The sequence below is a fragment of the Ascaphus truei genome, unplaced genomic scaffold (genome assembly GCF_040206685.1).
Source record: "Ascaphus truei isolate aAscTru1 unplaced genomic scaffold, aAscTru1.hap1 HAP1_SCAFFOLD_1654, whole genome shotgun sequence".
Taxonomy (NCBI): Eukaryota; Metazoa; Chordata; class Amphibia; order Anura; family Ascaphidae; genus Ascaphus; species Ascaphus truei.
Window position 1 is genome coordinate 39895 of NW_027454546.1, and position 8517 is coordinate 48411.

The 8517-nt window shown below is 43.8% G+C and overlaps 1 long non-coding RNA gene across 1 annotated transcript; it reads right to left on the bottom strand.

The window, feature by feature from the left end:
* Positions 1–2007: 2007 nt before the first annotated feature.
* Positions 2008–5715, bottom strand: LOC142476719 (uncharacterized). Its single transcript, XR_012791936.1, has 3 exons — positions 5622–5715; positions 3118–3237; positions 2008–2097 (listed from the first exon to the last, which is right to left on the bottom strand). It is a non-coding gene; the product is annotated as an uncharacterized LOC142476719 (long non-coding RNA).
* Between the last annotated feature and the right edge of the window lie 2802 nt (positions 5716–8517).

Here is an 8517-nt window from a genome sequence, read left to right on the forward strand (position 1 = left end):
GTGATTGAGAGCATCAAACGCAGCAGATAGATCAAGTAGGATTAGTAGGGAAAAGTGACCTTGGGAATTTGCTTTAAGCACAGTCTGTAGAACGAGCTGTACGAAAGGCAGGTTGTAAAGGATCCAGGAGGGAATGTGATTTAAGAATGTTGACATTCTAGCAATTAGGAGACAAACAGCAGGAGGGATACAGGGCGGTAGTTAGTAAGGCACATAGGGTGTAGGTTGTTTCTGAGAAAAGGGTGACCACTACAGGCTTAAAGTAAGAGGGTAAAGAGCCAGAGAATAGGGAGGAATTGAAGATGTGGGTGAGAGTGGGGACTAAGAGATGCAGTAAGGTGTGAGGGGATACGATCTAGAGGGCATGGGTTAATACGCTTAGCAGGGAGGTGGAGAGAGAGAGGCAAGAGGCAGAGAGTGGTGCAGGGGTTGAGGAAGAGATGTTGCATGTACCTTATCAGAACATTAAAGAACATCAATTCACACTGGTGCAGAGTTGATGATGAATCCAGTTCACCTCCAATTCAATTTTAACAGAAATGTTTCATTCTTCATTACTGAAAAAAAAGAAAAGTAAAAAACATTTCATTACTATTTTCAAAATGGATTGAATTCCCCCAACAATGACTATGTGTTACCAATATATCCCTCTCAGTCCCACTGCAGCATATACTGTACCAGTGTGAAAGTAGGAAGGTACACAGTACCGGTAAAACAATACGTGCCGGTACTATGCACCATATGAATTATAAGGGGATGTAAATCTCCCAGTCTCTCTCCATATCCGCAACAGAGCGGGCTCCGGTCAGTGGCATGGATGCCCATATATGGGTATGCTCATATTTGGGCATCCCATGTCACTGACCGGAGCCGGCTCTGAGTATAGGGATATATGCGGAGACGCAGAGGTGCAAGGAAATGGGAGGAGGCACGGTGAGAAACAGGGAGAGACCACAGGAAGATAGAGGGCAACAACTTCCACAAGGTACTTGTATGGGTATAATTGTTTGTATTTTGTGCAGAGGGGGTAATTTCAGATAAAATACAATTCTCCACCCTCTACGAAACAATTCCACTTTGTTCAGTAAGCCAGAAAGTCTTGGTCCCATGTGGACTGAATTTAATGCAAATAAGGTCCTTAATACACAAGTAAAGAATAAAGTTACTTATTCTCTACTGTAAGAAGTGCCACATTGCCCACTATTTGGGTCCTGTGCCCAGATTGTGACCATGCATGGCAGAGGTGAGATTCCCCCAACTCCAATTTGCTACACTCTCCAAGAGAGATAATTGTGATCAGAGGTGGAACTAGGGGAGGGTGTGAGCAGGGTCACTGCCCAGGGAGTAACCTGACTGGGGGCACGGAAATCTCATTTAGTGCATATGTTGCGGCACTGCATTGATTGACCGGTCAATCTGCACTGCTGCCTGTCACAGTGACATCCTGATCGGGCACTGTGATCAGCTATAGCACTGACCCAGGTGAGATAGTTCAGCACTTTACAAGGAGGGAACAGATGTTGTGGGTGACAGATGCTGGAGGTAGGCCAAGACTGTTGGCCAGAGTAACGTGGAGACTTACTGCACTCTGCATGCCCATCCTCTCCCTGACATCAGGGGAAGGAAGTGGCCCTGGGGTGTGTGTAGGTATGCCAGATGTCAGTGTATGCATAAGTAAGTATGCCTGTGTAGTGGGAGGTGTAGGGGCGTTAAGCTGGAGGACTTAAAACAGGCACAAAAGCACATAGATACCTCTGATTATACCGCACCAAATGCTGATAATATCATGCTGTAGCTGCACTTTACAGAAGATGATGCAGATGTCATCATTGGTTGGTGGGTTCATTAAATCAATCCATCATATCATAACCACACTGTGCATATGATGTACTGAATCAGTAACACCAGGAAGACATCTCCATGTTAGGAGTAGAGTTGAAGTTAACAGAATATGTCCAGCACTGTGGTGTGTAGCCCATAAATAATAATTGTGCACATTACCAGAACAACATACTGTCAACTGCAAGATCATTTTGCTGCTTGTAGCGTATGCTCATCCTGTACAGTGTTGTAGTAGATCCGTCTCTTCAGTGTTCACTGCAACAAAAGTAAGACATTGCATTAATATTACAGACGTTTGGGGGCTGAAATCTCACTTCGCTGCGGACAATTTCCCTTTGCATAAGATTCTTGTGATTATGTCAATGATGATCAATAACTGCATCATAACACAGCCGCTCTATACAGAAGATGTACTTGCTCTCATTGGTCATTGAGGTAATACGTCACACAATGTACAGATATAGCAAGGATTATTTCTCCCACTTGTGCATTATGGCATTATGATGGGAAATGTTGTGAGATTCTGCATTATCAGCATCACTGAATCTTTTGGAAATTAAGTGATATTCTATGTTTTAATTCAATATTATGGGTGATCAGCCGGTAAAATAATAATAGCTTGCTGTATCTGTAGCCATGCTCTACCCATGATGTGCTGAACCAATGACTGCAGAGAGATTCAGAGTGCTAAACATGACTGGAACGCATCTCTGAATAATGGGCAGCAAAGCAGTGCAGAATAGGAGGTGAAAGTATTTAAAATGGAAGATCCTTAGCAGCTGTGTGGAGAGTAGACAGTACAGACTGACCAAGTAAATGGTAAAAGGAGTAACTTCAACATTACTTGGCTTTGTTCTCCACATTGAAGCTTTCCTCCTCTTTAAATCACTAATACTGATGCCATGTGTAACCTGTACTGAGAGTTATATAATCTACTGGCCTAGATGAAACCATATGATGCAAACAGGATCCATCCCACTCCAGATTCATAGAATTGAACCACCTCAACCTTTCATAACAATCACATAGAACTGCAGCTGTGCGCTACTGCACATGTTCTTGTTATGAATGGTAGTAGATGTGGTCCTTGGGTCTTTACTTCATACTGTAGCCACACTCTACTCATGATGTATTGAATCAACGAAAACTTGCATGGTTCAGATCACAGGAAGGGGTAGAGTAGAGATGAAAATATTCAATGTGAAACCCGTAGCAGCCGGATTGTGTGGAGTCAATAAAACGACAAATACTAAATGGTAAATGAGAAATATACACATTGCTTATCTGTCTCTGTGTAGTAATTTTCCTTCTCTTCAACTGTCCTTCAAATTTTCTCTTTTGCAAGAAAAGGAACACATGGCTTCAATATTCACTTCTGTTCTGCAGTCATCCCTCCTGAAATAAAAGTTAAGCATTGCATTGTTATTATGATAATACATACAATAAACCTTGCTCCAAACCATTTGATGCAAAGCAAATCCACCTCCCACCCACAGCTGTGCTCCTTCTAGAGCATGCATGTCAAACTCCAGTCCTCGAGGGTCCCAAACAGGCCAGGTTTTCAGTAGGGATATCCTGAAAACCTGGCCTGTTTGCTGCCCTCGAGGACTGGAGTTTGACATCCTTGTTCTTGAGCTTCTACCACGCAAGTCATCCATGTGAGTGACACTGTACTGCAGTCCTGGTCTGCACACAATCTACTGAATCAATGACATCACACTGTAAAGGCAATCTACAAGATGTATTAGTTGTCCACACTTCCGAAATGTTACTTTTATGTCCAAATCACTTATTCCCATGACCTGATATTTGTATTTGTTATTTATAGGATTGTCACAAAGAGTTGATGAGGTCACCAAATGATAGTATGTAGAGAGAAAGAGAGATCTCAGAACAGAGCCCTGATGTATACCCACAGACAGATCAATAGAAGACGAAGACATGTTAGCAACAGAGATGGAGAATGTGTGACAGGAAAGTTATGATGAAAACCAGGATAGAACTGTGTTACGGATACCAAGAGAGAGTTTAGAATATGAAGGAGGAGAGTGATTGAGAGCATCAAACGCAGCAGATAGATCAAGTAGGATTAGTAGGAAAAAGTGACCTTGGGAATTTGCTTTAAGCACAGTCTGTAGAACGAGCTGTACGAAAGGCAGGTTGTAAAGGATCCAGGAGGGAATGTGATTTAAGAATGTTGACATTCTAGCAATTAGGAGACAAACAGCAGGAGGGATACAGGGCGGTAGTTAGTAAGGCACATAGGGTGTAGGTTGTTTCTGAGAAAAGGGTGACCACTACAGGCTTAAAGTAAGAGGGTAAAGAGCCAGAGAATAGGGAGGAATTGAAGATGTGGGTGAGAGTGGGGACTAATCGATGCAGTAAGGTGTGAGGGGATACGATCTAGAGGGCATGTGGTAGAGGGAGAAGAGAAGATGATTAGCTTCCAGCTCTGTAAGAGAAGAAAAGGAGTCAAATGCAGAAGGAGAATTAGGTAGAAGGAGAGAAGGGGGAAGGGACAGAAGGAATCTCCTTGTGGGTGGCATCCACCTTGCCTCTGAAGTAGTCAAATGCTTGAGGAGAAGTGAAGGAAGGATGGCAAGTGTGAGGAGAAGGTTAGTGGAGGGAGTCAAATACAGGGAAAAAAAGACAGCGTAAATTAAATTTGAGTGTTGATGAATGTGAAAAAAAAGTAGTGTGGTTTGGCCCCAGAGAGCAGCTTTATACAGGACTGGAGACATTTTTACTGTAGAAAAATCAAATATCAATTGTGTGATTTCCTTCATAGGCATTAAGAACAGCGAGTGGAAGTGTGATGAACATGTTTGGGAATTTAGCCAAGGGTGTGGGCTAGAGGGACAAGTGTGTCAGAGCCTAGAGGGGGCATATAGATAGGAGGATAGCATTGTAAGAGTTAATAAGATTGTTAGTTTAAGCGGAAAGAGAGAGAGAGCAGAGAGGTTAGAGTAGATGTCAGAGGAGAGTTTAATTAAGCAGAGGCAAATCAGTGGGACAGGTAAGATGGGGTGAGGGGAATGACTGATTGTGAATGATGAGAGCAGAAGAGGTCATGTACAACTAGAGCCTTGTTAGTCAGAGAACGGACATTCCAGATGGCATAGGAGAAGGGAAGAGAAAAGTAAGGAAAGGAATGTGGATTACATTAGATAGGTTAACACTCTTAGCAGGGAGGCCCGATGTGTATATGAGCAGGTTCAAGATTATAAGAGATATCCCACACATCAGCAAACATAGAAGGAGACACAGAGATAGGTGTAGAGAGAGACAGAGATAGCTCTATGTAGAGAGAGAGGGACGTAGAGAGAATGAGACAGATAGGCGCAGAGAGAGGGGGCGCAGAGAGAGGAGGCGCCAAAAGAGGGGGCGCAGAGAGAGGGGGCCCAGAGAATAGGATATTAAAAAGTGCTTTTCATTGAGCAGTGCAGAAATAGCTGCAATAGAGGTCTGTACAAATGGTGCAGTGTGTAGACACATGCAAAGGTAGGGGAAGGAAAGAGGAGAACATGTGGATAAAAGCAGGAGTGTGGAAGTTAGAGAAATTAGAAAAGTTTAACAGAGGAGTGAGGAAACAGCCAGCAGAAAGAACAAGAGAGAGGTTACATTGGGATGACGTTCTGTGGTAAAGAGAAAATGCTAGGAGAGAGCTTTCAAATATTAGAGGACATGAATTGAGGGAGCAAATGTATAAATCAAAACCTGAGGGGGAGGTATAGCACGAAAGCTTGCACAGCAGATTATAGTCTTAATGTTGCGTGTACCTGTCAGGGTATTCAAGAAGTTAAATTCTCACAAGTGCAGAGTTCATGATGAAATGCTGAATCTAGTCCCCCTCCAATTTAATTTTAATATAACTTTTCCATTCTTCATTACTGCAAAAAGCAAACAAAACAAAACCACATTGCATTACTATTTTCAAAATGGATTGAATGGCATATTCAACAGTGACTGTGTGATGCCAATATTCCCCACTCACTCGTAGTGAAGCACATATTGTACTAGTGTTGAAAGTAGGCCGGTAGAGTCAGGTACGCAGTACTGATAAAACAATAAGTGCCCGTCGTAAGTACCAGCTCCGCAACAGTGCGGGCATCACATTAGTGACGTGGATGAACATATATGGATAAGCCCATATTAAGGCATCACGTGACCAGAGCCGTCACTGACTGGGTATACGTAAAGACGCAGGGAGATGCAAGGAAAGGGAGGGAGAGAGACAGGGAGAAGATGTGAAACGGAGGAAGGCACGGATGGAGGGAGTTCTTCCGAGCTTCTGCGGGCCTCTCTCTTTCACTGGTGCATGCCGGGAGCTGGTCCCAACATCCACAAAGTGTGTGTGTATTATTGGTTGTATTTTATGGGGGTAGGAGGGTAGTGTGTATATTGTGTGTGTGGGAGTATTATATTGTGTGTAGAGGTGCAGAGGAGAGTACTAGATTGTGTATCTTGTGTAAGGGTGTTGTGTATATTGTGTTTGGAGCTATAATATTATTGGGGAGATTAGTATTGAGGAGGTATTATAGTGTGTATTGTGGGGAGTATTAGTGTGTGTATTGTTTGTGGGTGACAGATGCTGGGGGTATGCAGCAATCCCTGCACTGAGGTCCGAGGCGGCTCTGCATCGCTCGCACGCACTGTGGATGACCAAGCATGTGCCCATGATAATCATGGCCTTAGAGGGATGAGTGTGTCAGAGCCTAGAAGGGGCATATATATGATGGAGGAGGGAGGAGGAGGAGGGAGGAGGAGGAGATGATAGCATTGTAAAAGTTAACAAGATAGTTAGTTTAAGCAGAAAGTGAGGAGAGGTTAGAGATAAGGGTAGATGTCAGAGGAGAGAGTTCAATTAAGCTGAGGTATCGAGTAGGACAGGGGTGAGGGGAATGAGAGGTGGTGGATGATGAGAGCAGAAGAGGTCATGTACAAATAGACCTTGTTAGTCAGAGAGCAGTCATTCCAGAGGGCACGTGAGAAGTGAAGAGTAAAGTGAGACATGGAATGTGGATTACATTAGATGGGTTAATACGCTTAGCAGGGAGGTGGAGAGAGAGAGGCAAGAGGCAGAGAGTGGTGCAGGGGTTGAGGAAGAGATGTTGCATGTACCTTATCAGAACATTAAAGAACATCAATTCACACTGGTGCAGAGTTGATGATGAATCCAGTTCACCTCCAATTCAATTTTAACAGAAATGTTTCATTCTTCATTACTGAAAAAAAAGAAAAGTAAAAAACATTTCATTACTATTTTCAAAATGGATTGAATTCCCCCAACAATGACTATGTGTTACCAATATATCCCTCTCAGTCCCACTGCAGCATATACTGTACCAGTGTGAAAGTAGGAAGGTACACAGTACCGGTAAAACAATACGTGCCGGTACTATGCACCATATGAATTATAAGGGGATGTAAATCTCCCAGTCTCTCTCCATATCCGCAACAGAGCGGGCTCCGGTCAGTGGCATGGATGCCCATATATGGGTATGCTCATATTTGGGCATCCCATGTCACTGACCGGAGCCGGCTCTGAGTATAGGGATATATGCGGAGACGCACAGGTGCAAGGAAATGGGAGGAGGCACGGTGAGAAACAGGGAGAGACCACAGGAAGATAGAGGGCAACAACTTCCACAAGGTACTTGTATGGGTATAATTGTTTGTATTTTGTGCAGAGGGGGTAATTTCAGATAAAATACAATTCTCCACCCTCTACGAAACAATTCCACTTTGTTCAGTAAGCCAGAAAGTCTTGGTCCCATGTGGACTGAATTTAATGCAAATAAGGTCCTTAATACACAAGTAAAGAATAAAGTTACTTATTCTCTACTGTAAGAAGTGCCACATTGCCCACTATTTGGGTCCTGTGCCCAGATTGTGACCATGCATGGCAGAGGTGAGATTCCCCCAACTCCAATTTGCTACACTCTCCAAGAGAGATAATTGTGATCAGAGGTGGAACTAGGGGAGGGTGTGAGCAGGGTCACTGCCCAGGGAGTAACCTGACTGGGGGCACGGAAATCTCATTTAGTGCATATGTTGCGGCACTGCATTGATTGACCGGTCAATCTGCACTGCTGCCTGTCACAGTGACATCCTGATCGGGCACTGTGATCAGCTATAGCACTGACCCAGGTGAGATAGTTCAGCACTTTACAAGGAGGGAACAGATGTTGTGGGTGACAGATGCTGGAGGTAGGCCAAGACTGTTGGCCAGAGTAACGTGGAGACTTACTGCACTCTGCATGCCCATCCTCTCCCTGACATCAGGGGAAGGAAGTGGCCCTGGGGTGTGTGTAGGTATGCCAGATGTCAGTGTATGCATAAGTAAGTATGCCTGTGTAGTGGGAGGTGTAGGGGCGTTAAGCTGGAGGACTTAAAACAGGCACAAAAGCACATAGATACCTCTGATTATACCGCACCAAATGCTGATAATATCATGCTGTAGCTGCACTTTACAGAAGATGATGCAGATGTCATCATTGGTTGGTGGGTTCATTAAATCAATCCATCATATCATAACCACACTGTGCATATGATGTACTGAATCAGTAACACCAGGAAGACATCTCCATGTTAGGAGTAGAGTTGAAGTTAACAGAATATGTCCAGCACTGTGGTGTGTAGCCCATAAATAATAATTGTGCACATTACCAGAAC